Here is a 24,823-nt window from a genome sequence, read left to right as displayed (position 1 = left end):
AAAATGAATGAAAAGCCGGTTCTTTCTCCATTGCCAGAGAACAGCTCTCCAAACAGCGCTTTTCAGCGGTACCCTCATTCGAATGGCTGGCGGCTCAGGGGACTCCCAGTTGCCAGCCTTGGCACCTCGCTGATTTTCAGCACTATTTGTTACTTTTTTTAAACCCTAAGCTAGTTGAAGCTAATCAAAACACGCTTCTTTAACAGCCAGGGATTTCACACCCAAGCCCTGCTTAAACTTACTCATGTTAATAGCTTTGTCATTTTATAGGGTGTACTCTGAGTGAAATGAACAGACCCTAGAGTGAAACTGAATTCAAAAAAGAACTGATTTCTCCCCCCCCACCCCTTCTCATATCTTTCCAAATACATCCTAAGATTTTGCCTGTACTAAGGTAACCCTCTTCATGGATCTAATGTTTAATAGTCATATTGAATAATATCCCAAAGATGAGTCAGAACATTGCTGAAATTTGCACTGAAGTAATAGAAAAACATAAACCCTAAAGCAAAAAGAATTTGTGGTCTTTTCATCTCAAAGTACAGACCCAGCCTCTGAAACGATTTGTTCCTTTTCAATCTAAGAAGCTAAATCCTCTGGTGTACACTGGCACAGTTCCACTTGCACTGATAAAACCACTGCGGTTTCATACCAAGCAAGGGAGCACTCCCCTCATCAGATATATATTTGACAGGTTGACTGAGGAACAATAATCACTCTGGACCTAAAGAGACTTAAGACTGCACAGATATCATGGTTGTATTTACTGTATCTACTTATGCAATTAGGAGCAGGGAAACTCATAAATTATGGGTTATACCTAGCATTAACATAAGCTGGAAATGTTGTTATTAAGCTATTTTGGTGGAAAATATTGACTGGTTGAAATATTGTTGGAAATATGCGTACTATTTATAAAATTCCATATGTTTGCCTGTCAATCTCCCAAGCTGTCAGATAGCCCTTTCTTCCTGTATCTGCCATTTGCATTAGCTTTGCTGCATAGATTATAGCTGAAAAAATAAGTTGTTCCTGTTGTGTGATAGGGAATCCAGGTCTTTGCTCCTCTTCAAACAGAGCTGATGTTGACCTTGGTCTTGTAGACTCAGTATTATTCTGAGGAAAAAAACCCAACCACCCAACCAAAACCCAAACCCAAACACCAACCCCCCCCCTGTGTACGTATGCACAAATATGTTTAGACACACATATTTTTACATTTTCTCAGGAAATCAGTGACAACACAGCACCACTGGGTTTTGTTAGTCTTTCTAAAACTGCCTTTAATCAGGTCTAATCTTGCATACACTTACGTAGATTTCCCTAATGATATTGTAATTTCATCTCTGTGACACCACAGGACTGACAATGATGATTTGTTCAGCATTTGTTATTTCCTACTGTCCAAAGCCTTTGTCATTTCATAGACTACCAAATGCATTTATTAGGATACCCTGCTTCTAACAGGAGTAATACAATGGAAGAATTATTGTTGTCATAAAATGTTCTAAATGTATTTTTGTATGAAGGGAATAGCCCTATTTCTCATCAGATCAGTAGGATTAAATCACATACTTTGGGAACACTGTTGCTTATTAAGAAATTATTTATGAGTTGAATTATATTGCTTCTAAATATATAAAGAGTTGGGATGGCTTCCAACAATTATTCAAGAAGGCAGCCGAGTGATGCTTTCCAATTAAATCAGTCTGACTTTTTTTTAACTTCTTAGTGTCCTGTGTTCTTTCTTCTGTTTTTTCACGATTGAAGTAGATAACGTATTAACCTCCCACCACTGAAGTCTTGCACATCTCCTCTTTGTTATTCTTTCATGTGGTGATGATCAGTAGGAGTCTCTCTGTAGGTACTCACTACATGAAAGGTTTCTTTCTTGTCCATATGCTGCTGGTGGTGCTTAAGTTCTTCCTTTTATTCAGGACCAGTTGTTATACAGAGCTTCAAAGCTTATAACTTCTGATGGCTCATTTATATTTGTATTGTTCATTCTTTGATAGTGATCATGTTAAAAAAACCTGCTGAAAACAGTGCAGCACAGAAAACACTGGCTTCCGTGGTAGCTCCTGCGCTGTTCAAGTTATGCGAGGAGACAGGTGTAACTCCATGGCCTTATTTATTATCACAGGAGCACAGACACATTAATTAAAAACAAAAATGTGAAACAAACAAACAAAAAAAATCCACTAAACCATAAAGCATTCCCCTTCCTACTTGTAATGGATGAAACTCTGTAGAGAAAAATCACAGCTCTCCTCAGAGGTCTATCTCCTAGGTAAACCATATTACAGAAACTTACTTATCTAGGCTGAGTCTTAGACTGTGTACCTGTGTGGGACATACCCAGATCAGAGCAGTCCATGAACTTTTCCCAAGATGTCAGTGAAAAAGGTAACAAAGAAAACCTTGTCAATTATCTGTAAACTTAAATTTACTGTATAAGCACTCTCAACTGAAGAAAAGTTAAATAAACTGCAAAATAAAACACTGAAAACCACTGGAGCAGACTATTGAGTGCTTATTCCTTGGCAGATCAGCCTTGCCATAGCTGGCTATAGTCACATTGCTGCAGAGTTCACTTTGTTCTACGCTGAAGGAGTATGTCTGCTCCAAGAGTACATGAGGCCTGCCTTTATTGCTGGGGTTGGAAGTGTGCCACTCAAAGAACTAATCAGAATCATTTATTTTTTCCAGTACTTTGGAGTAGATAGCAAGCTCATTTGGGTATCTGGCATATTTATTTAGCTCTGTTACAGGTTCATTTAGTTACTGATGTTCATTTGCAAGACTTAAATAAAGGTTTCTTCTCCATTAGTGCTGGAAAATGAAACCAGATTGTGTTACTTGGAAAAATGATTTGAAATTATGGAAATTATTCTCTTACAAGGAGGACAGAAATAGCCCAACACAAGCGTACTTTGCAGTTGCCAGTTGAAACAGCAGCCTATTTTGTGCTACGCCTTTCACTGATTCATTTCTAGGGTTGTTCCCTAAAAAGACTCTACAGTTAGTGGGTCTGAACTGCTGCTTTCTGTCAAGGGGAAACTGAGTGGCTATTCCATAGCCCTTTTCCAAAAGCTCCTTTTGAAAGCTGAAACACTGGAGCACAGAGATCTGCCAGAGTGCGCCACTGGGAACAGAGGAACACAGCCCTTGCCTAGCGTCAGTACATCCAGCCAGCTCCTCCCGTTCTACTGCGTCAGCTCATATGCTGTAATAGTGGCTATTGCTGCTTGTGCCATAAGTAGGAGTTTTAGCCAGAGGATTCATGAAGCCAAATCCATTTTTAACTTGTCCACATCACCACTGGCCTCTACAAGAACTTCCCTGAAACAATGTTGATCAGTACTTGGACTTGTAGGCAGAGCACAGCTTGACACAAACTGCTTTCCTTCCTACAGAGTGGAATTACCCTGCCATGCTGTTCCATATAACCGAATGTTAAGGAACTGGCACTTACAGACCTATCTACTGGTTTTAATAAAGGCTTCTTTAGGTTAGTTTCAGGACCTCAAGCTTTCTGGGCACAGAACTGCCATCTAAATTGATGCTTTTAGGACATTGCATTCATCACTGCGTGGGAGACAACACAGTGGTAGTTTTTGACGAGACTGATAGAATTAAGGTAGTGATTGATGTGTTTTGTGTAGGGGGAGGACGGTTTCTGACCATGTGCCAAATACCTCTGCTTTTCCTTTATATTGTATATAGGCAGCCAGAACCCTGGCTACTCCCAGTGAATGCAGTTCTTACTCTGAAAGTCCTCTGGAGCAAATCAGAACAGAGTTAGTCTGTGAGGCATTACCAAAGAGCACTCACAAGAGAGTGGATGAATTTGTGATTATGGTAGTTGAGCTACTCTAACTCATGGCTAATTTTATTCACAGATTAATCTCATAAAAGATAATTTAATGCCACTGTGCTACTTGCGCTCAGGTAGGACTGTCAGTCCCTTGGGCAACATTCCTTACAATCAAATGATGCATTAGATCTGGGATTCGGCAACAAAACTCACCATCTCATTGAATTATACCACACCTCACTATGTTTTCACAATGGCATTAAAAGAGTAATGGTGCACATAGTTATGTACTTTAATGAGATGCCCTTAAACAGACTTTTGCAGAATGTGCACTCTTCTGTTTAAAACTGCATTCTCACAAGCCAGCTTCTGTAAACGATGATCAACCATGCATAATCTTTTATGGCTAGAACTGAAGAATTTCTTAATACTATATTGTCTTGTGGTAATGGAACATATAAAGAAGCCCTGCAAAACTCTGCAAATTGCTTAAGGCCAACCATAAGCTCTCAGCAGTATATGGACCTTAGGTCCTTATCTATGTGTATCTTATGGAGATCTTTTTTACCCATATGAATTCTAGTCAGAGTTGGGATGGATAGAGGAAGGAGAGGGAGAAAGGGAAGCCTCACCCCCCTTTGATCCCCAGTTCTGCTCAATTCATTGATTTTGTTATGTGCCTGTGGCTGTAAAATGCATCTTCCTCTCTTAGGTCAGGGCTGCATCCATCCCTGCTGATCGTTTGCTCTCACTTTCTTCTGCCCCTCTGACAACAGCTAGTTGTTCAGCTCACTTCCAAAATAGCACTTTGGTGCTCCAAAAATTATCATAGCTTCTCTCTTGGGCCACAGCGTCTGTCAAACTGCTTATTTACAACACATCTTAAAAGACCCCTGACATCCTCATCAGTAGTAAAATGAAATAATCATTGATTTATTACAAGATGTATCTTTATACCATTATGTAGAGGAAGTAAAATAGAGGCTTGAGAGATAATCAGAGTAATAACTTTTGAATCTTAGTCTGGAAATAGCAACACACACACACATATCTTAAAAATAAGGATTTTAAACATTTTTTTGCTACATTTTTTTAGAATTTGAAAGCTCTCAAAGCACACTGAACAAAAATATCTTTCAGATTTTGGTTACAGAGTGTATCTTGCTTAATAAAGTATCATGCACAGCATGTTGGCTCTTTAAAACACACACTAAAATGAAGGCTGTCTAACAGTGTAGATATAGAAGGTTTTTAATATTAACACTTAGCACCTACGTAGTCTATGAGAGTCTCTGCTCAGTGAGAACTGAGAAGTCCTTTGCATTTGTGCTAGAAAGGTCATTCCGTAACATCCTTATTTGAAAAAGAAAAGCTGAAACAACTTTTCCTTTTCCTCTCGAACTGGAAGTTATGAAAATTCTCTCCATATGAAATTGCATAGAGAATTAAAGAAAAGGCTTTCATAGCAATCAGTTTCTGAGGTATTTAAAATTCCCATAGTAGACCGAGTTAAAAATTGGTATTAGTGCTACCACAGATTTGCTAGAAAGATAATGACTGATTTGTCTTGAGCTTCAAACAGCAGGCACTTGTTCATTGTCCTTCAGTAATGAAATACCAAATTCTCACTCACGTTTGGAAATCAAGTGACAAAATCCTTTGACTACAGCTCCATACAACAAAGGCACTAATTAGAAAATTCCTTGGCAAATGACAAGACCAAGACATTTCTGTTCAAGACCAGGATGTTTAAATTTGTTCAGACAAATAAGACATGCAGCAGACAAGGATAATCAGATACATATGTGTAACCTAAACATGTCTATTCCCCAATAGTTTGTACCAGATTCTTTTTTGTTTCCATATAAAAATTATACCTGCACATTCTTACTTCTCACCTGCTCCTAAGCTGTAAACCTCCTCCTGCTGTATATGCTATCCATGTCCAATCACATCATCTTTGTCTTTGTACCCATCAGATTTCACACTCAAGCTGAGAGTTTTTATTAAGGTCTGCAAAAGCACAGATTTTGGGACGCAGCTGATCATGATTCCTTTTTTCTACGCAAGTATTAGAAAACCTTCTGGGGCATGTGAACTTCCCAGGGCTTGTTGCCATTTGAATACTTTGATTTAGAATGAATCCTCAGTTATTCAGTAGTATCAGTTTGTGCATTTAAACATAAACTCTCTCTCTTCTCATGCTAGGAATCCCACTTCACACAGAGGCCAATTAGCTACAATTTCAAATGGAGTAGGAATGATTACTCTACTGTAATGCTGCTGTTTCTTAGCAACCGCAAAAGATATAGTGAAGGATGTGAGAGAGAAACACAAATAACATCTTTTCCAGAGTGAGAACTTCCACCTAAACCACCCGGCTAGTGGGATAGTAAATGAATTTGAAATATTGCCTGCTTCAGTGCTATGTCCCTCGCAGGCTCTAACAGCGTGATTTTCACAGTCCAAGATGGCACTGAAGTATTTCATTTCCACAGAGCTGGTAATACCAGCTACCTACTCCAACCAACTTGTAAAAGCTCATTAGAAAAGTAGGTTCCTGCTTCCTTCTCACATTGCGTCTAGTACTAACCCCTCACTTGATGGGAGTTTTACCAAAGTAAAGCTGCAACATTAGGCATTGCTTCAGGCCTAATAAACAAAATTAATTTAATTAAGAGCAAAATTGGTAATTATGTTTTTCCCCATAATACGAACAAAGTATCTTTGAGCTTTTAAATTGCCTTGCTGTACTCTGAAGACACTTATTTCATATAGCAACAGGTTTTACACCGCAGGACAAACACTGCTGTCACCGATTCGCAAAAATACTCAGAACTTTAAAAAGAGTCAATAGCAGAAAGTCCATTTAAAAATGAAACTCCTTTAATACTTTCAGACTCTTTCTATGCCTTGCTGTGCGGTCCTACTGTGCAACTGCTACTTGCATATGGCATTGTCAATACTGAAGATTTAATCTGTATTCTGGAAGGGCTGGAAGATTGGTCTCTGTGATCCTCTTTTTGAGTATGGGAATGTCTGAAATGGGAAACCACACAGTAGACTTCAAATCACCAAAGTGAGGATAAAAATTAATTAATGGCTCAAAATAACATAAACCATGGAGTTGGATTTTGGTCTACGCATCTGAGACCTGTAGTAATGGGACATACACATGGCAACACTGTGTTGCTGCTGTCTCACCCAAAGCACAAGGTGCTCCTCATCAGCCAATCAAGGGTTTCACTGACCAGCTTCACCTGCTGCTCGAAATGGGAGAGAGGCAGGGTGGAAAGTGTGTTATTCACTGCAGTGCAACATGGAGGGGAAGGCAGTAAGTGACAGAAGGCTGAAACATGGGATGCACAGCTTGCAAGGTTGGTGTGTGGTTTCTTGATGCTGCTGGTCTGTCTTTGAACTTGGAACATCTTGGGGCTGTTGTTGGAGGCTGTGAGAATCTTTTCTGGTATTATAATGCTCTTGTCTGGGCATTTGCTGCTGTGAGAAGCTGTGTACTGGGCTGAAAGGAGCCTTGTTCTAACTTGGTGACTGTTCTGTGCAGCCTACAACAGTATAGTGGAGTCTGTGTGGAAAAGCTTCTAGGGGACTGTAGCTTTTTCACACCACTACAGGGTGTGCGTATAGGGTAGCGTTTCTGTGGTCCTTTTATGTTGCTCTGGCACGAGGCACAGGTGGAACTGGAATTTGTCTGGGTGGCCACTACAGTTTTGTTTTGCCATTTCATGGAACTGAGAATGGGTTCAACTGCTTGTGTAAATTGTTGACTTTTCGCTGGAAGAAGCCAAGCTAAACATATAAAAACCTGAAGCTGTAATTCTGTAGCCATAAACTTACAGTGGAGTTTGGCAGGGCATCCTGCAAAGTCCTGTGCGAATGAAGGACTCGACTCTGAGGGCACTATGTGCAGTAACATGTCCACCAGCCTGTTTGACAATGTATTTACAGGGCTCTTGTTTACTCTGAGTTTAAGGTTAGTTTGGCAGCATTTATATTTTTGCTTGTTCAGTTTGTGTAGTTTTTTTGGGTTTTCTTTTTGTTTGTTTGTTGTGTGTGTGTCCCCCCCCCACCTTTTTTTTTCCTGAAAGTAGAGATATTCTTTAGTAGTCTGAAAGAAAGAGGAAACTGTTCGGTTAACCAGTATAAGCAAATACATACTCCATACTCAAGTGGTGTTCACAGAAATGGTGTTTTCTTACATGGTGAGCTCAAAGGCTCTCTGGGAATACTGTTCTATTAGATTTAAATGCTTTCTGTTGAGGTATTTTCATCTAAGATGTAGATGAATGTTTAACTCCTTCTTTAATATTCAAGAGTATCATCAAGGCTTGATTAGCTTATTTCTAGTAGCAGAATAGCTGAGCATTATGCCAACTGCTTTCTGTAGTAATCTTATTCACGCATTGTATTTCAGTAATTCTGTTCTGATGTGCTTCCCTTGCGTAGCCCAGACTGACTTTGTGGCACACTCATTGAGAGGAAACATTACTTTTCCCTTGTCTCCCTCCTATGATTGAACTTAAGAAAACCTTTGTGCTCACAAGTTCCAAACTTGCAGCTCCTAAAGGCTGGCTCGCAGGTAGACGGAAGGCAAGACTGTACTTGGTCTGGTCTCCTGTCTTTGTAAGGCAGCCTGCATCTCTTTCTCCTTCTGTAGTCTGGAGCTGCAGAGTCTGTTTTCTCAGCCTTGCCATATTTTGAATTAATAAAAATTGAATGAAAGATTTGGTATTCCTGGCTACAGACTTAACAGAGCAACTCAGGACCTGGTCCTCACAGTGACCACCTGGAAGGCATCTCTTCTCCCTTACTTTGCATAGAAACCAAAGCCTGTGGGAGAAAGGCTGAAGTGTCTCAAGTTTCTCCTTTTATGAGCCAGGATGAGGTTGGAATTCACAACAGGATTCTAGAATATTCCAGTATTTTCCCCCTCTTTCAGTCTGCTTAGATTTTTCCAGGGGAAAGTTACAGTTCTACAAAGAAAGGGATAAGGCTAGCTATAATTCCTAGCTTTTAAAATTGCTTTTGCTTTACTTTTCCTGGGTAAAACTCAGATTCCTAAGATGGATGAGTGCTTAGTTTATCTTGGTTCACTTCGGGAACAGTTCTATTTTTTCCCCCCCCTCTCTCCCTCCCTGCTATATATGGCATTGTTATAACAAGATTAAAATGGGAACTTGAATGTTTAATGTATAAAGTACACTTTCTGGCAAAGTTAACAATGTCATCTGCTCTTCAGCAACACACTTGGTGTTATGTTTTGCTCTACTTTGCCTCCTGGTCTCACTGCAGTGTTAAGCAACACCTAATCAATGTGTAGGCTGGGAGAGGATTTAATGGAGCAGAAATCCACCTTCCTTTTCTCCAGGTGTAATTTACACGTACAAAATGCTTCTAGTGGGCATGAAGCAAGACGCATCTACAGTACCTACAGAAGATACATTTATTTAAGATTGCCATTAGGTGTTAATAATGGCTAGTGGCTACATGGTATGTAGACAGAAGAGATCACTGACAGACCTCCAGGAATAGTTCGCTGATGACCTAGACTGGCTCTTTTTCTGCTTTCCAAGCTGGCTGGCACAGAGGGTGGCTGCACCTGGCTTCTGGAGGTACATTAGCATCTGGAGAGATGAGGGCAGTCTGCAGTCTATAGCGCAGTGCCTGCTGTAGCAATTAAGCATCAGTAATACCTGAGGTGATGCTGGGAGGGATTAATCTGAATTGAATCTGGGGAGATGAGAATGGATGGTGAATGTGATCTGATAGCTTAAGATACACACAATTGGGGCACCCTGATCTTGTGGTTTAACGTAATCTGTGATTTTTTTCAGCTTGCAGAGAAGAAAGGATAAGAATAATCAAGTGGTTTTCTCCTTTTTTTTTTTTTTTTTTTTGGCTGTGTCTTATGAGCCTTGGCAACTGAGCAGTTTGCATTTACACTTTAGAAATCAATGTTTGTTAACAGCCTGCAACCTAGTGATTAGGTAACCGGTCAGTGAACAAGTCACAAAAGCTCTGAAGTTGGAGCCAGCGAGGGTTGTTTGGCTAACGTTAGGACTGGTGGACTGTCTATGCAGATATTAACTGAAGTGAGCACTCTACAGGAAGATTGGAGGCTTTATCTGCAGGACTATCAGTGTTGAAAATGAGATAGAGTTAGGGACCCATTTTTGGCAAAGGTTATTGTCCGCTCACACAGAAAGCGAAGTCAGGATAACAATTTGGTTTGGTGTAGAAAAATCGTTCATATCACCGAGCTAACCTTCAAATTGCTGTCTATTGTTTCAGTATCGCAATAGCATGAGGTTGAAGGAACGTTTTTACAACCATTCAATCCATTCCTTTCTCTGAGATAAGACCAGCAGGCTAGAAGAGATAATAACTCTATTGCTAAAGACTAACATGCCTTCATGGCTTAATGCAGTGCTTGTAACTCCTACAGCTAGAAAGATTTTTGTAATGTCAGACTCTATCTCCCTGGCTGCAAGTATGCTAAATATGCTGAGTGCTTCTTGTTCTGTCTCCAACAGACATTGATCCCTGTGTGCATTAACTAACTTTAGCAGTATTCCAGTGTGTGTGTGGGGGGGAAATGTTCTTCAGTGATCTCATTTCTAGATTGAATGAACAGATCTTGAGATGTAAGAGAAGGAAATAATGTTATCCACTACAACCGTTCACTACTAAAACCTCAACCAGTGTTTCTACAGGCAAGATTACTGTTAGAGCTCTATTAATGAAAAGCTATGCCTCAGATGGATCTGATTTTGGAGTTGTATTTCAGGCCAGGATTCATTTGGATTTCTAGAATTTGGGGTTTAGTGACAGGTTACCAGATCTTGTCACCTCACAGAGGATTTATTATTCCTTCCACTAAGGCACTGCTTGAGATGAAGCAATGGAAGGTGAATGGTTTTAAAGCACAAATTCAGTATCCTAGAAAGCCATCTTCCTGCGGACAAGTCTGAACAGACAGGACTGGAAAATGTCCATATTCCTTGGGCTGCACACAAGTGAGTGTGGCAGCAAGCAACCTCTTGAAGATTATGGTGTAGGTGGGTTACATATGTAAGGTCAACACACAATGTTTTATGTGGAAGAACTGAAACTGGAGTTATGAAGAAGACAGTGACCCTACATGCTGTAGGGAATGCTCTTCACTCAACGATGTACAGTGGGTTTCTTTGTGAGACTGTGTTCTTAGACTGTGGTTTATCACAGTTGTGGAAGGAAGTTTGTGTCCCATCACTTGATCAGGATCTCTGTGTGCTTGATCCCTCCCTGTATTTTGGAAGACTTGTATCAGAAAATATGCCAAAATATGAGCATGTTAATTCTGCCAAGCTGCTTTTGTTCTGGTAAATCCTCTTTGGGTGAAAGACTTTCCTCATTTCAGTCAGAGGCTCATGTATTATAAGGGAAAAGCAAAACAAAGAGAAGTTTCAAATTGTGCGTTCTATTTTTATTCTAAACATGCTTTCACTGCCAGAGAACTGGACAGAAGCAAATGGAAAAGGGGGGGGGGGGGGGGGAAGGGAAGGAAATGTGTGTTCTCTTTGGTTTAATTACTGTTTGTAGACAGAAGTAGACATATGATATATCACAAGACATCATAGTCTTATGATATGCAGTAGCTCTGCTTATTAGAGAAAAAATAATCACAGTAATGTGTTTAATATGACAAAGTCAACTACGATGAATCAGTGCTCTAATGGCAGCCTTCTATGAAATGCTTCTGAAAGACCATACTGAATGCATATGGAGCTTTCATATTTAAGATCATATTTAAGTGATAACTGCAGAGGTGCAGCTTCTTTCTCAGGGTTGGAAGTTATACCTGTAAAAGTACCTGCAGTGACCATGCACTGCATTGATATTACTATATACTAGCTTTTAATAAAACATCTTGGGGTTCTTACTGCACAGACTCAGACACTCTGACCTAAAAATAGTAAACAGACCAGGAACGGGAGGAGAAATAGATCAACTGAAATACTTGCTTAAGGCTATGATTAAGACCCTGCTGTCAGTCCAGTACTTCATCCATCAGATTTTAAAGGATATGATATGGGAGGTTGCACAAAGAAATTAGACCGGTATCTTTACAATGTCCTTTAATTTCAAATCCCATTTGACTTGAAATTCAGGAAGGTGTTATTTAATCCGAAGTGGTGAAGTTTAATAAGATATGCATATAACACATACCTCTTACAATGTATTAAATTGGTGGACAGACTGTTAACATAGAAGTCCATGCTTAATATGAATTATTACGAGTACACACACCTACTGGGACGTTATATGAGGAAAGGAATCCTGCCATCATTTGGCGCTTTCTTTTTTTGTGATGGAAAAACTGAAAAAGAGAAGAAAAAAAAATAAAAGGCAACCTGGAAAACCAGGATATTTTCTTTCCATCTTCTTCCAAATGAGCATGTGGAAACATGAGGAAGCTTCTTAATGCTGCCACTTTCTGTTACTCTGCACATGTCTATTCTTCTGTACTCTGTTAGAATTATGTAAACGCCAAATCAGCATTCCATCTGTTGAAATCTGACATATCTGAGCATGTAATAGAATGGTTTGGGTTGGAAGGCCTCAAGATCATCTAGTTCCAACCCCTCCTGCCACAGGCAGGGGTGCATCACACTAGACCAGGTTGCTCAATGCCGTGCCCAACCTGGATTTGAACATTGCCAGGGATGAAGCATTCACCACCTCTTTGGGCAACCTGTGCCAGTGCCTCACCACCCTCACAATAAAGAACTCCTTCCTTACATCTAACCTGAACTTCCCCTGTTCAAGTTTGAAGCCATTACCTCATGTCCTATTAACTGTAGCTATATAATGTTTCCTCTGTGGTGTCTCCTCTACCTGAGTAACTGCGCTATTGCAGTTGGTCACTGGCTCGGATAGGACTGTTCTGGGACTAATTTGTATTTGCCATTTCAGTGTAAAGTGTTTCAGGCAAGCTAGGGTCCATTTCCCCTTAACATCATGAAAACCATGTGTGCATAGATCAGCCCAAGTGAAAGTAAGCTTAAATACAAATTTCATGTGTCTGTGTATATAAACCATTTATTGTGGGTCTGCTAGAGACAAACCAGGAAAAACCCCAACAAGAGAACCTACTCCAACAGCTACTCCAACAGCTGGCACAATGCAGGTGTGCTGCCCTCAAAGGCTGGGAAAGAGCTGCAAAAGGTCAAAATGCAGGTTTTTTTCCAGCGCTGCGGCAGCATTGTGTGCAGCTCTCCCTAGGGAGGCAGCTTCCCAGCCACAGTGCTCCCCAGGGGTGACTGTGGGGAGGCAGAGATTGATTTATAACTGTCTGCAAATTTGATGGCACAAAAATGCTCAGTAGCATTCTTTCCTTTCCCAGAGCTGTTATTCCACAGTGTACCTCCTGAGCGGCAGAGCCTGCACCTTCTATGATTTATTCAGCTCTTGACATTTGTTAAAAATACTTAAAACTTGGCTTTAAAGTCTTGCCTACTGATGTGTGTGCATTTGTGGTAACAGGACATGATCATTGCTAGTGAAAAATGTGAACCAACAGGATAAAGACTTCCATTCTGCAGGACACTGTTCGCTTCACTTACTAAGCTGTTGCTGGTGCTCTGTGTATTTCCATGAAGGAAACTGCTTTTATATTGTTTGTTTGCATTTCTGCCTCTCTGGGGATGATGTCAAAAAACCTACTGAAGTCTAGGACTTGAAAGTACTTAGCTTCTCTATATATAGCATTTCCTTAAGGAAAATTAGTTTTGTCCACTTTACATAAGGATCAAAGAAAAGCTCAGTTTCATTCAGACATGTGCTCTTTGTATACAAAAAAAAAACAAAATCCCAAACAAAACAGAAGTTAGACCAAGGCAAGTTTCAACCCCAAAAGAATTCAAGTGAATAACTGTCAATTGCGGCAACAAAATTGCTGTGAGTTTTACAAGCTTTATGATGCTGTGTGTCGCTTCATCGTGGTAAAGAAGCCACACTGCTTTCAAAGCTGAGTCCTTATTTAAAGATTATTCTTCATTCCAATCTTTTCAGTAATACATGATCTGTAGAGCAGACAATCTGTATGTCATTGATGAAGTGATTTAAACACAGGCATTAACTGTCCCTGATTGTAATCCCTGTTAAGTGTAAATACTGCTTTGTTACCTGAAAAAGTGAAGAAAGAAACAAGTATTCCAGAATTAGCATGTGTGCCATTATGTTACGCAAGTATCTGAATTCCCATTAAATGTGGCTGAGGAAAAAGAACTCTACCAATATAGAAGAGCTGTTTCAATAGCAAGTAAACTAATAAAACCCCACTCACAGCCTGTGGTTGCCTGCATTGGTTATTTGGTAAGTCTAGTTATATTTCATTTCAGTGCACAGCCAGAGGTATTTGACATGAACCTTTCTACCTCCTTGTCATTGACTGTGCTAACTTCAAGGAAATTAAATTCTTTTCTGTGAAAATATAGAAAACATTGAATAATGGTTCCCCCCACCATCACCTTAAATTCTCTTCCTACACATCACTTGTCTCGGTCTCAATACTGTTCAGCTGTTGCTAAGGCAATATTTTCCTAGAGAAGTTCTAAAAGGTAAATACACAGAGCTCTAGGCAGTGCAAAAGCAACTGTTACTCATCTTCTGTACATGGCTGGGCAAGCGTAGACACAGCTCTTGGGAATTTGAAGGCTACACAGGCATCCTGGCTGCAAAATCATATCATGTAATATTAATGTCTCTCCTCCGGTGCTGCACCATGCAAACGGAGAATGGCTGCACCAGAGCAAGGCAGCCCTCTCCCTGTCTGTCACCCACCCTGCCGGGCAGGACTGTGTGTCTGCAAATCTGGCAAATAGCACACAAGATGCTGCTGACTGACGATGAATAAGGTGGGCCTGGCATTAAGAGTTAGCGATTCAGAGAGATGCTGTCATGGAGAATGGGGACCCTGTTTCGAGCCACCCTGGAGACAGAAGATGAAACCTGGGTGTCAGGGAAGCTGCTAGCCCTGCAATGGACAGACTGCTTTGATTTGTGTTTGATTCAACTCAGCCAGGTCAGCAGTGGGGTGGAAAGGTGTATGCAGGTGCTGTGTTGGTGTTCTGGTGAACCTGCATCTTCTTGGCTTCAGGTTGTTTCCCTAAAGCCTCCTTTGGTGTACTTCTATGCACTTAGCCTTGTGTCAATGGCTGAAGAACAGTGAAATAGGCATTTTTGTCCTAAGAGAATAGGAGTTTAGTTTCTAGAAGCATCTCTCACCTTTGCTACCTCTTTACAGCTGTCTAAAGCTTTTGTTTGATTTCTAGAGGCAGCCTCTGTGAATCTTCTTGCAATATCTCTTAGTGAAAAATTATTAGAACTTTTAAGAAAATATATTGATAAACTTGGGGGGGGGTGGGTGGGGGGGAGAAGATCTGCACGCTGTGGTTCACCACAATACTCTGCAAAAGGGCTACGCTCTGTTTTCCTTTATTCCCTGTAATTAAGCTATGTCACTAGAAAGCGGTGTCCTCCTCTGACCTCATTTTATTAACGACAGTCACAGGCTTCTATGTCTGGAGAGAAATGCAATTTCTTCCCTGGATCTGCTATTCAAGCCCAATGATTTGATCTTCCAGGGATGAGGCTATACTGTTTCTCCAAGTAGTTGTTTTGTTCAGGAATGAACTTGGAAATAACAGGGAAACTCTTGTTATCTGTGGAGATACTTTTGTGTTCTCTCTGGCAAATATTGGATCTGTTTCAGTATTTCAAGATGAAATTAACTTTCCTGTTCTCAGCATGCTTTACTAATCAAGATGACACCAATCTCATTTTCAAACCCACTGCCTGTACTGTTTGTTTGCCAGAGGAGGCAGGTTGGTTCCTCTAGCAAGGCAAATCTGTTTCTAATACCTCTAATTACAAAGACAAGACAGAATCTTACTCCCATCAGTTTTCCCTTTCATTAAATGTAACCTGACAGCATTTACTCCCTCTTACAGTGGCAGAAATCATAAACCTGAGAATATTTGAGAAGAAATGAGTGAAGGAAGAAAAATCAGATCAATATGGGAACAATTCAGGTTTGCAAAGAATAGCATATTGACCAAGGCATGGGGAAATGAGACATCAGTCACATAGAATCATAGAATAGCTAGGGTTGGAAAGGACCTTAACATCATCTACTTCCAACCCCCTGAAACATGTGAATACCTTGAAAAGGAACACAAATTGTTAGTGTTAAAAGGTGAGGATAGGTGGAAAGACAAAGAATTGAAAATGACTGTAGAGGTTAGAAGATGGAGAATATAGACAAAATCTTGGTATCTGCCTTCCTGCAAGGAACTTGGCCTCTCTGGTAGCATGTGGCATTCAAAGAGAGGGTACAGGAAGGCTTTTGACCTTCCTTGCCTTTTGAAAGCCTGAGTGTGCAGCATGTGCCAGGCCTCTTTTCAAAGCATGAGGCATTTCTGCCTGCCCTCCCAGGGAGCAATTCCACTCACTGTTCTTGATGTAGTCAAAATAACCATTTTTACCAGCATGAGCTGCTGCGTGTAGCAACATAACACTGGAAGTGGCTATTTTCTGGCTCTTCATAACCATGCTTTTGAATGCCCTGCACGGAGTAAAATCAGCACAGCTTTTTCTTGAACTTGTTGAAGTGAGTGATACCAACTAGATGAAAAGAACCCTAGTTCACGGTTTGGAAGTCAGCCTCAAAATTACAGGAGAGATCCTGGTTTGGAGGATAAACAGATACAGGCTGGTTAACAACTAAGTACTGGAACTGCCCTAAGTCCCCAGACATGATGGAATCTGGAGAACATTGGCATTTGTCTGTCCTTCAGATGATTCCCCCCTCCCCGCCTTATTATTCCATCAGTTCCGTATGATTTCTGTAGGGGAAAGTGTTTTGCGGAGAAAGCCATTTGGATGAATTTACTGGTCTAGGGGTTTGGATTGTGTGGGGGTCTTTTTGTGTTGTGGGTTGGGTTGGTTGGTTTGGTTTAGGGTTTTTTTTGTTCCCCTGAGGGTTGTCAGGGAAGGAGGCAGGAGTATGATCTCATCCATATCTGCCCCAAGGACACACACGGTGTTATGACATTCCTTCTTATGCAGGATAATATCTGATACTAACCTTTAAGAACTGCTGTGGAAATAGACTCTTAAACACGGGTAAGAGAGAAGCTAGACGCACCTCATAGCTTAGCTCAGGTTAGACTGGGTTGGAAATTTGGGTTTGGAAGGGACTTTAAAGATCATTTTGTTTCCCCACCACCCCCTGCCATGGGCAGGGACACCTTTATATGATAGAAGCTGATTTCTGCTAGAGATGAGGTTTAATCACTGAACAGAACCTTCTTCTTTTATAAAGACCCTGCTGGATTAGCTGGTGCCCTGTAAAAATAAGTTGTGGAGTGCCAGTGTACTCTATTCCTGCTGATGTTTATGGAAGTGGTCTTTACATATACTTAGGCTTTAACTTCTTCTCCCATTTGCAAATCTGCAGTCCAGGTCAACAGTTTTCCTCATCGATTCTTTATTGTCTAAGAAATCCAGTAGCGGTGCATCATAATGACTGTATTTATTTTGTGCCTCTACTACTAAACACTTCTGCTAACAGAGATCATTAATGAAATAAGGTATCAAAGTGCTGATGAGTATCAAAATAGCAAGGCACCAAGTATAACCTGCTTTGAAGTGAGCATGAAGGTTGCTCTTGATACCTTTAACCTACTTCCTTGTGAGTTCTGGGAGTTAAAGTGAAACGGTGCACAAATAGAAAAAGTCAAAATTAAATGCGAGTAAAAAAAAAACCAGGCTTTCACCTGTCATAACACTACATGGCACATCCGTTTTGCTGAAAGAATCGTCTGAACAATGGTTATTTTAATTAACAAGCAAATAAACCAAACAAAGAGCAACTTGCCTTCAAGAAACCTGTATTTGATCTGTGTATGTCAGTGATTGGACCATGTAAACTATGTGCTCTAAAAGTAAACAGAAAACTGTTTGGAAAGGAGACAGTAACACAATAATAGTGTTAATGCATTTCTTCAAAGAGAGAAAATTTAGCTTTTCCTGTAACATAAGCTGCTTGGATAAACAAAGTTAATGCCAGAAATGCGATGTTCACTGGTGGTAGCATGGTATTCTCCTAATTTTTAGTATTTGTGTTTCAGAAGATTACCTTTCATATTTAACTTGCACCAGTAAGAGGACCAAAAGGAATATCTTCATGGTGAAGTGTGTTTCATATCATAGATGGAAATAATCTTGCTCTAATTTCTGTTGTTATATCAACACATGTTAAACAAAACCCACATCTGTACAGAGAGACTAGTTCCTCTGCAGGAAGGCTAGACAGAACCAACTGATGAAATTTGATTTCAAACAGAATCTCTAGCAAAGAGGGATTAATGACTACTGGAAAGGACAGCAAAGTGGCTTTTGCTCTTTCTCAGCCTTTTTCATTAAAGATGGTTGCCTTAAATAGCAGGAAAATCATGGGCCACTAGCCAGTGTCTGAGCAAACTTGGCTTTTCCAGATGATGCTTGAGTCTTGAGTGTAAAGTTATAATTATTACAGCAAGTTAGTCTTGGCTTCCTACAAGTCTCCTTCAGTCAGACTTATCAGCCTATAAGGTGCCCTCCCAAACTCTTAACTGGCAGAGTGATTTCTGCAGACAAACAGCAAGCAACACATTTCTAATTGGGCAAGACTCCAAATCCAGGTCTTGGCCCAAGGCAGCTGCCCTGAGAGTGGTCCACAAGCAGTCTAGCAGCTGGACAGCCTTGAGCAGTGCACTGGAAGTCATGGTAATAGCGAAGATTCTCTGCACCCTGCTCTGACCACAGGCTCTGTGTAAATAAACTGGGACAGAACCTGTCGTACATGCATTGTACGGCCATCTGGATTCAAGCTGAATTCTTTCCCACACTCCAAATGTTGTTTAATTCATACTGGCCACTGATATCCTCTGTCTCGTGCCAGGACATTCTGTGGGAGGCTATCTGGCATGGGCTGAAACAGTGCCAGGAAGTATATTAATAGATAAACAGTTTACAGGATTGTGTACCACTGCTTGGGCTCACAGCCAGGTCCTGCTTAGCTTACCAGAAAAGACAACGAGTGCCATTAAAAAGTTACAAGGTTCTCCCACTTTCCTGGGAGGGCCTGTTACCCCAAGGCTGATGCTGTGGGTAAAATGCAAATATCAATGGCTTCTCGGGCAGACTGGGTCTTCAGGAACTTTCTCATCTTTCTGGCCCACTGTTTTCCCTTTTATCTGAGGTTTATAGCTTTGTTCTTCTGTTACCAACAGTCTTCCTACCATGACATCTCAGTCTTTAGTGTAGATGAGAAGAAAAGATGAAAGATTGATTTCTTCAAAGGAGAAGTGTGAGGTTTTTGAGGAGATGCACTCATCGCCTTGCACAGGCATCTGCTTTTGCCAAAATATCACATCAAATAGAACTCACTCTCATTCCAGGCCTTTGGCAAGGCAGACAGGACTGGTTGGTGACTGCTATGTGTCAGAATACTGCTTTGTATTCCTGTCTATGAACCTCATCTGGCATCATAAATTCCTGTACCAAGGCTTGTCAATATTCACCTATTAGGAAAAGTAGAGGCTTTCTGATCACTGACTGCTAACAGCATCAGAATTTCAGGGGGGAACAGCTCAGTCTGAGGCTATGGAGAGCCCCTTACAACTATGATTCACATAAATGTTAAATCAGCCACCATGCCTTAGAAACAGGTTATCTCTGACCTGGCAAATCTGTTGGATGTCTTCTGCATGCTATATGTGTATCTAGGTGGCACTAGCATGCCCTGTCCTGAAAATGAGTAGTTCTGATCAAGAGTATCAAATACTTATGCACTAAAAAAACCTACTACAACATTCTTTGTGTGCCTGCTATCCTTACCTGAGAGTCAGAGTGTGTTTCACCTATGAAGACAAATCCTCTTGAGGCTACATGTTTCAATATACCATCCTCAAAAGTAGGAAGAAACTATTAAAGCTACTGAAAAGTGATATTGGCTATTGATGCTTAGTTACTATTGGCTACTGCACAGGCAGGTGAGCTCGGGCTTCAATCCAGTGCTTTATAAAGTTCATAATTCCACCTGATTTACAAAAAAAAAAAAAAAAAGAAAAAAACCTCAACCCAGAAGCCTGAACAAGTTGACTTGTTCTGCTGAACTGTCTCTTCTGCCTGTCCAAGTTGTTTACTCAACTTGCCAGAAGCAGGATTTTTCCAGTTGGACAGTCTGACAGTCACTGTGCTAAAGAGGGGTCTATGTGTATATCAGCAGCCCAGGTGTTTCCTGGAGGGAACAGTGAAGAGATCCAAAGAAAATTCACCCAACCAGGCTCTTGGCTCATGTGCTTGCCCTAGCTGCTGCTCTTACAGGCAGTTGCTGCTTGCTCATCCTGAAGTGTCTCTTGCCCGTGCTCTTGGCAGAGAAACTTGGACACACGCTTGCCTCAGTTTGCAGTGTGAGCCAAAAAGCCCTGTAAGAGAGTTTGGAGCATGGTTTCCCATGATGTGCTAGTTCGTGTCTGTCATCTGTCCATCTTTATTCAACTAGCTTTATTTATCCTTTGTTTTCCAGCAGAAGGGAAAGGAGAGCCCTTTGTTAGATAGGTGCTAGAAAACACTTCACAACAGAAGCATCCAGTAGAGTCTGTACCTTCCACTCCAAACAGGTTTTATTGGTTTGTGGTTTGTTTATTTTCTAGTTTCCATACTTACAACATACTGTTATCTACCATTTCTGCTGGCTTGTCCAAAGTCTGATAAATATTATTGCTTATCTGAGTTGCAACTTTCTATGTAGAATCAAAATACAGCTTTGTTAAAACAAAACCCTCCTGGTTCAAACACTCTGGGGCAAAATATACATTTTGTCCTGACAAATGTTATTTAAATGACCAGTGTAATACCGCAAAAAAGAGTTATAAAATGCCTACTTGCATTTTATGTCAAGGAACTATATTACTGATGCCTCAAATAATTGTGCTAAGTATCTTATGGTACACTTTCTAATTAATTGTAACAAGAATATATTAGCTTTTCAGTGGCATTTAACTTTGTAAAACTGATTAAAATATGTAACAGGCTTAAAAGATTAATATCATGAAAATACAGGCAGTTCATGTAGCATGATAAATGATTTGATGGGAAATTATTTGCTAACCAATGCAAATCAAATAACTTTTCTGTAGCTGTAACATTATTTGTATCTGTCGGGGCCGTTTTACAACAGTAAATAATGGTTAAGCCTATTCTTGTTTTTACTAAGAATATATTTCCTGTCCAGGGTAGAGTTCAGATAATTTATTAAAAATCTGAAATGCATTAATATTCTTGTGCCAGGAGTTTCAGGGTAAGATCTTGGCCCTCTTGAACACAATAATAAAACTCCCACTGCCATTATGGATGCAAGCCTGGTGATAATGTTGTCTTCATTTTGTTATCCCTGGCATCAGACAAAGTTGCATGCTCCACAGTGCTAATGCTTCAAATACAAAAATCAAAACTCTTGTCACCGGTTTAGAGCTCCACTTAGAGTGCAAGCTGTAGTCTTTCCTAGGCCAAATGTCTGTTGACTTCAGCAGGATGAAAGCCAGAAGGCACCAGCTCTCCAAGCTATGTTAAGGTTCATAAAAACAATCTGTCTCTTTTTTGAAGACTACACAGGCAATTTAGCTTCTAGTTATCATATAGTAATAGTGTAACATAGAATTTCATGTTTATTTATTTATTTATTTTTTTTAATGGAACTATTACATTCTGACTTAGGAGCTTGTAGAAAGGCTTAAATCAATATCGCCTAAAAGCTATATGGCTGAATTCCTGCTTGCTTCAGTCAGGGCACTTAGGGCAAGCCACACCAAATGAAGATCTGCTGCCTTCTTTCTCTTACATGCAGAATCTCCAAACCCACTGCAAAAATCACTGCTGTTGGTGATGACCTGGATTTTTGTGCAAGCTTACTCTGAAAGCTGGTACAGGTGATTCATACTTTCATGTGTTAGGCTGCCTATGAAAGGCCTGGGAACAAGTAGTCCAGTGCTCTACCAAAGAGTTCTTTTAAAGAACCCCACCTCTCAATAGGTGGACATTAAAAAATAAGAACAGTGTTCTATTTCTAAAATTACTTGTTCCGTTCTCGAAAGCTTATCTATAGGAAAAGAAATATGACCAGCTGCAGTAAAACTCAAGGAATTTCACTGAGGGTAGTGCTAGTAAACATGTAACTCTTATTTTGCAGTACAATATATATCTTTTTCAGAATCATGAAGACCTCTTTAATGCTCTTAATGGGGGTTTGTCTCATGAGTAACTTTTTTTGCGAAAACCAAACTTTTTTACTATTTAGACAACTCAAAAGCAAAGCAGTAAAGGATGAGTGTGAGATTGTGAAAGGCAAGGTCACGGAGCTGGATGCTCTTGTGCACAGAGGTGTGGTGCTTTGTGTTTGGTTTAAAGTATGGCTAACATCTTGCACTACTCACGTACAAGGAGCTTTTTGTTTGCACCAAAAAATTCTGAAGATGCTATCATGACAACATGTTCAGAATAAACACAGAAAAAATAGTTCTGCCTCCTTGGAGACTCAGCTTTAAGTTGGTTATTAAAGGAAATGAGGCTGCTGGGATCTCCGAGTAGGACTCCAGCTGGCTTTTGGAAGCCAAGCATGTGTGGCAGATGGTAGGGGCGTACAAGGTAGCCTATCCTGTGCACACCCATGTGAGTCCCAGGAATGGCAGGGGTGCTGTTCCACTGGGACAGCAAAAGGCTGGATAAGTGTTGTACTAGTAGTACAAACCCTTAAATGAGATATGTTTTAAAACATCTGTATTGCATTAGCATCATAGAGCCCTAGTGATAAACTAAACTGGATTACACTGGGCTTAACCAATCAGACAGCCCAAGAAGTGGGCAATGGCTACAAGAATTTTTAACTGTGTAAGCTAAAGTCACTGCTTTATGAACCTGAAAGTGCTGAAAGTAATTAAGAGAGTAAGCTAAACATTCAACCTGGTGCCACCGTACAAAACCCCAGCTAACCAAAGGCCAAAACTGAACCACTACTACAACTTTGTCCCAAATACTGTTCTGATGAACTTTGTTTGCCCTATAAGCTGCAGGCAGAATGCTCCTGGTCACTGGGATCTGTGTGGTGTAGCACTTCCCTGAGGGTGGTGACTGATTCCCACACCATAACCCCTCAGCTTTTGTGCCTGCAACAGTGACTGACAGCATGACTACTGAACACCCACATACAGGGAGATACAGCACTGTACATATGGTAGAGCACAGAAATAAGACCAAATGAAATTTAGCAAAAATGTATTTTTCAGAAGAGGATGGAGGATACAAATGGCAAGAAATTCTTTGGTGCAGAAAAAATCATTGCATCTGGTTAAGACAAAACCACCATATTTTCACTCTATTCTACTGCATAGGCATCTGCCATGTATGGTCAAAATTCCAGATATTTCTTGTGTTAGTACAAAGCAGGAACAGAAAAGAGGAGAGGAGACTGATGAACATCAACTCTTGGCAGCTGGCAAGTGATGACATAAAAAGCACTTATGGCAATCTCCAAGCATAGTTATTTTTAATTTATTTAAAAGAAAATCCTATTCAGAACAGGAGTAAGTTGTTGGCAGGAGCTAGTACGTTAATTTGTCTATAAATGTAATGTTTGTAACTTGTGCATCACATACTGCTTTGGATATTTGGATGAAAAAGTATAGCTGTTGGTGGTCTTTGTTACTAAGTTCAGTCTAATGGGGCTTTATGGATATAAGGAGCTCTGTGACCTGTTGCTAGTCTTAATTTTCTAGATCGTAAGTAGGAAAATACAAAATAAGGTAGCCCCTCATAGACTCCTTAGTAGTTAAAACTGAATTGGATTTGACTGCTGTAAAATCCTGTTCTGCTGAGAGACTAGCAAGATAACACCTATTGATCATATGGTAAGGGTGGTGTTCATTCTACCATTGCTCATCACTGCTGTATTAATAGGACAGTCAGAATATTTCACAAAAGAGCTGGCATTTTTTTTCCTGTTGTAGTTAAAATATTGTTTGGTGGAAACCTTTATTTTTGGGGATGGGAGGAGGTGCCAGCTGGGATAAAGGACATGCCCAACCTGGACAGATTTTGGAAAAAAAACCTTTCTTGAAGATCTCATAATGTAACACAGTAACTTTCTGTTGGGATTTATGATCACTAGGTTTGTTTCAGACATTCCAACTGTGCTTACTCGTGTCTGATGCAAGTTAAACAGCATCTGAGAAGAGGTGCCTGTGACTTCCACCATAGGAAGCTGGAGGTCAAACAGGTCCCTTCTGCACTCCGTCAGTAATGGCCCAGCATCCATCACATGCCAGTGTGTGGCACCCTCAGCCTCCTCTGCTGAAGGCAGGTAACACCACTGTTGACCGAGGATGACTTGCAGACCTCATGTGCATGAGGAAGGGGGGCGATGGCTTTGAGCCAACAGCAGTTCCCCACGGACCGGCAGTAGTATGCATGGATGCATGCTGTGCCCCAAGAGCAAGCCTACCTCCGGGTATGCTGGCTTTCACACGAGTTTATTGTCCCCACTTACTGTTTGTGCAGGACAGCCTTTAATTGTGGCTCACCAGCAGTGGCTTGTTTTGTGCAGGGTACAGGAATGTGGAGATTTGGAAATGGCAGGAGAGTTTTATGTTTTTTTTTCTTCTGTCTCATCTCAGAACTATGCGGCTGCAGCAGCTAGACAAACAGCGTTATGGGTTTTGGTAACAAGTTAGGGCTTGAAAACAAAAGCGATGGGGCCCGAGGGCCTTGCATCCTGGCCGTTGAGAGGGACTCTCCCCTTCTGCACAAGGGCTAACTGCTGTGCTCCTGGAGCGATAGCAAAATGGCCCTAACCAAACCCAAAAAACTTTGCAGCCTCTGGATACAGAGCACAATGCATCCGCTCCA

At 40.7% G+C, this 24,823-nt stretch overlaps 2 protein-coding genes across 2 annotated transcripts in view; one reads left to right on the top strand and one right to left on the bottom strand.

Moving 5' to 3' along the window:
- Positions 1-24,823, bottom strand: part of TNFAIP8L3 (TNF alpha induced protein 8 like 3) — a 47,778-nt gene that overhangs the window by 22,324 nt on the left and 631 nt on the right. The window lies entirely within an intron of this gene.
- The window catches only part of GLDN (gliomedin), a 110,706-nt gene continuing 93,058 nt past the window's right edge, over positions 7,176-24,823 (top strand). The window contains exon 1 of the mRNA XM_065688772.1: positions 7,176-7,194. The gene's annotated coding sequence lies outside the window, so the exon portion shown is untranslated. The remainder of the gene's footprint in view (positions 7,195-24,823) is intronic.

The sequence above is a fragment of the Lathamus discolor genome, chromosome 8, assembly GCF_037157495.1.
Source record: "Lathamus discolor isolate bLatDis1 chromosome 8, bLatDis1.hap1, whole genome shotgun sequence".
NCBI lineage: Eukaryota > Metazoa > Chordata > Aves > Psittaciformes > Psittacidae > Lathamus > Lathamus discolor.
Note: the sequence above shows the minus strand (reverse complement) of the source record. Positions and strands in the feature narration are given on the sequence as shown.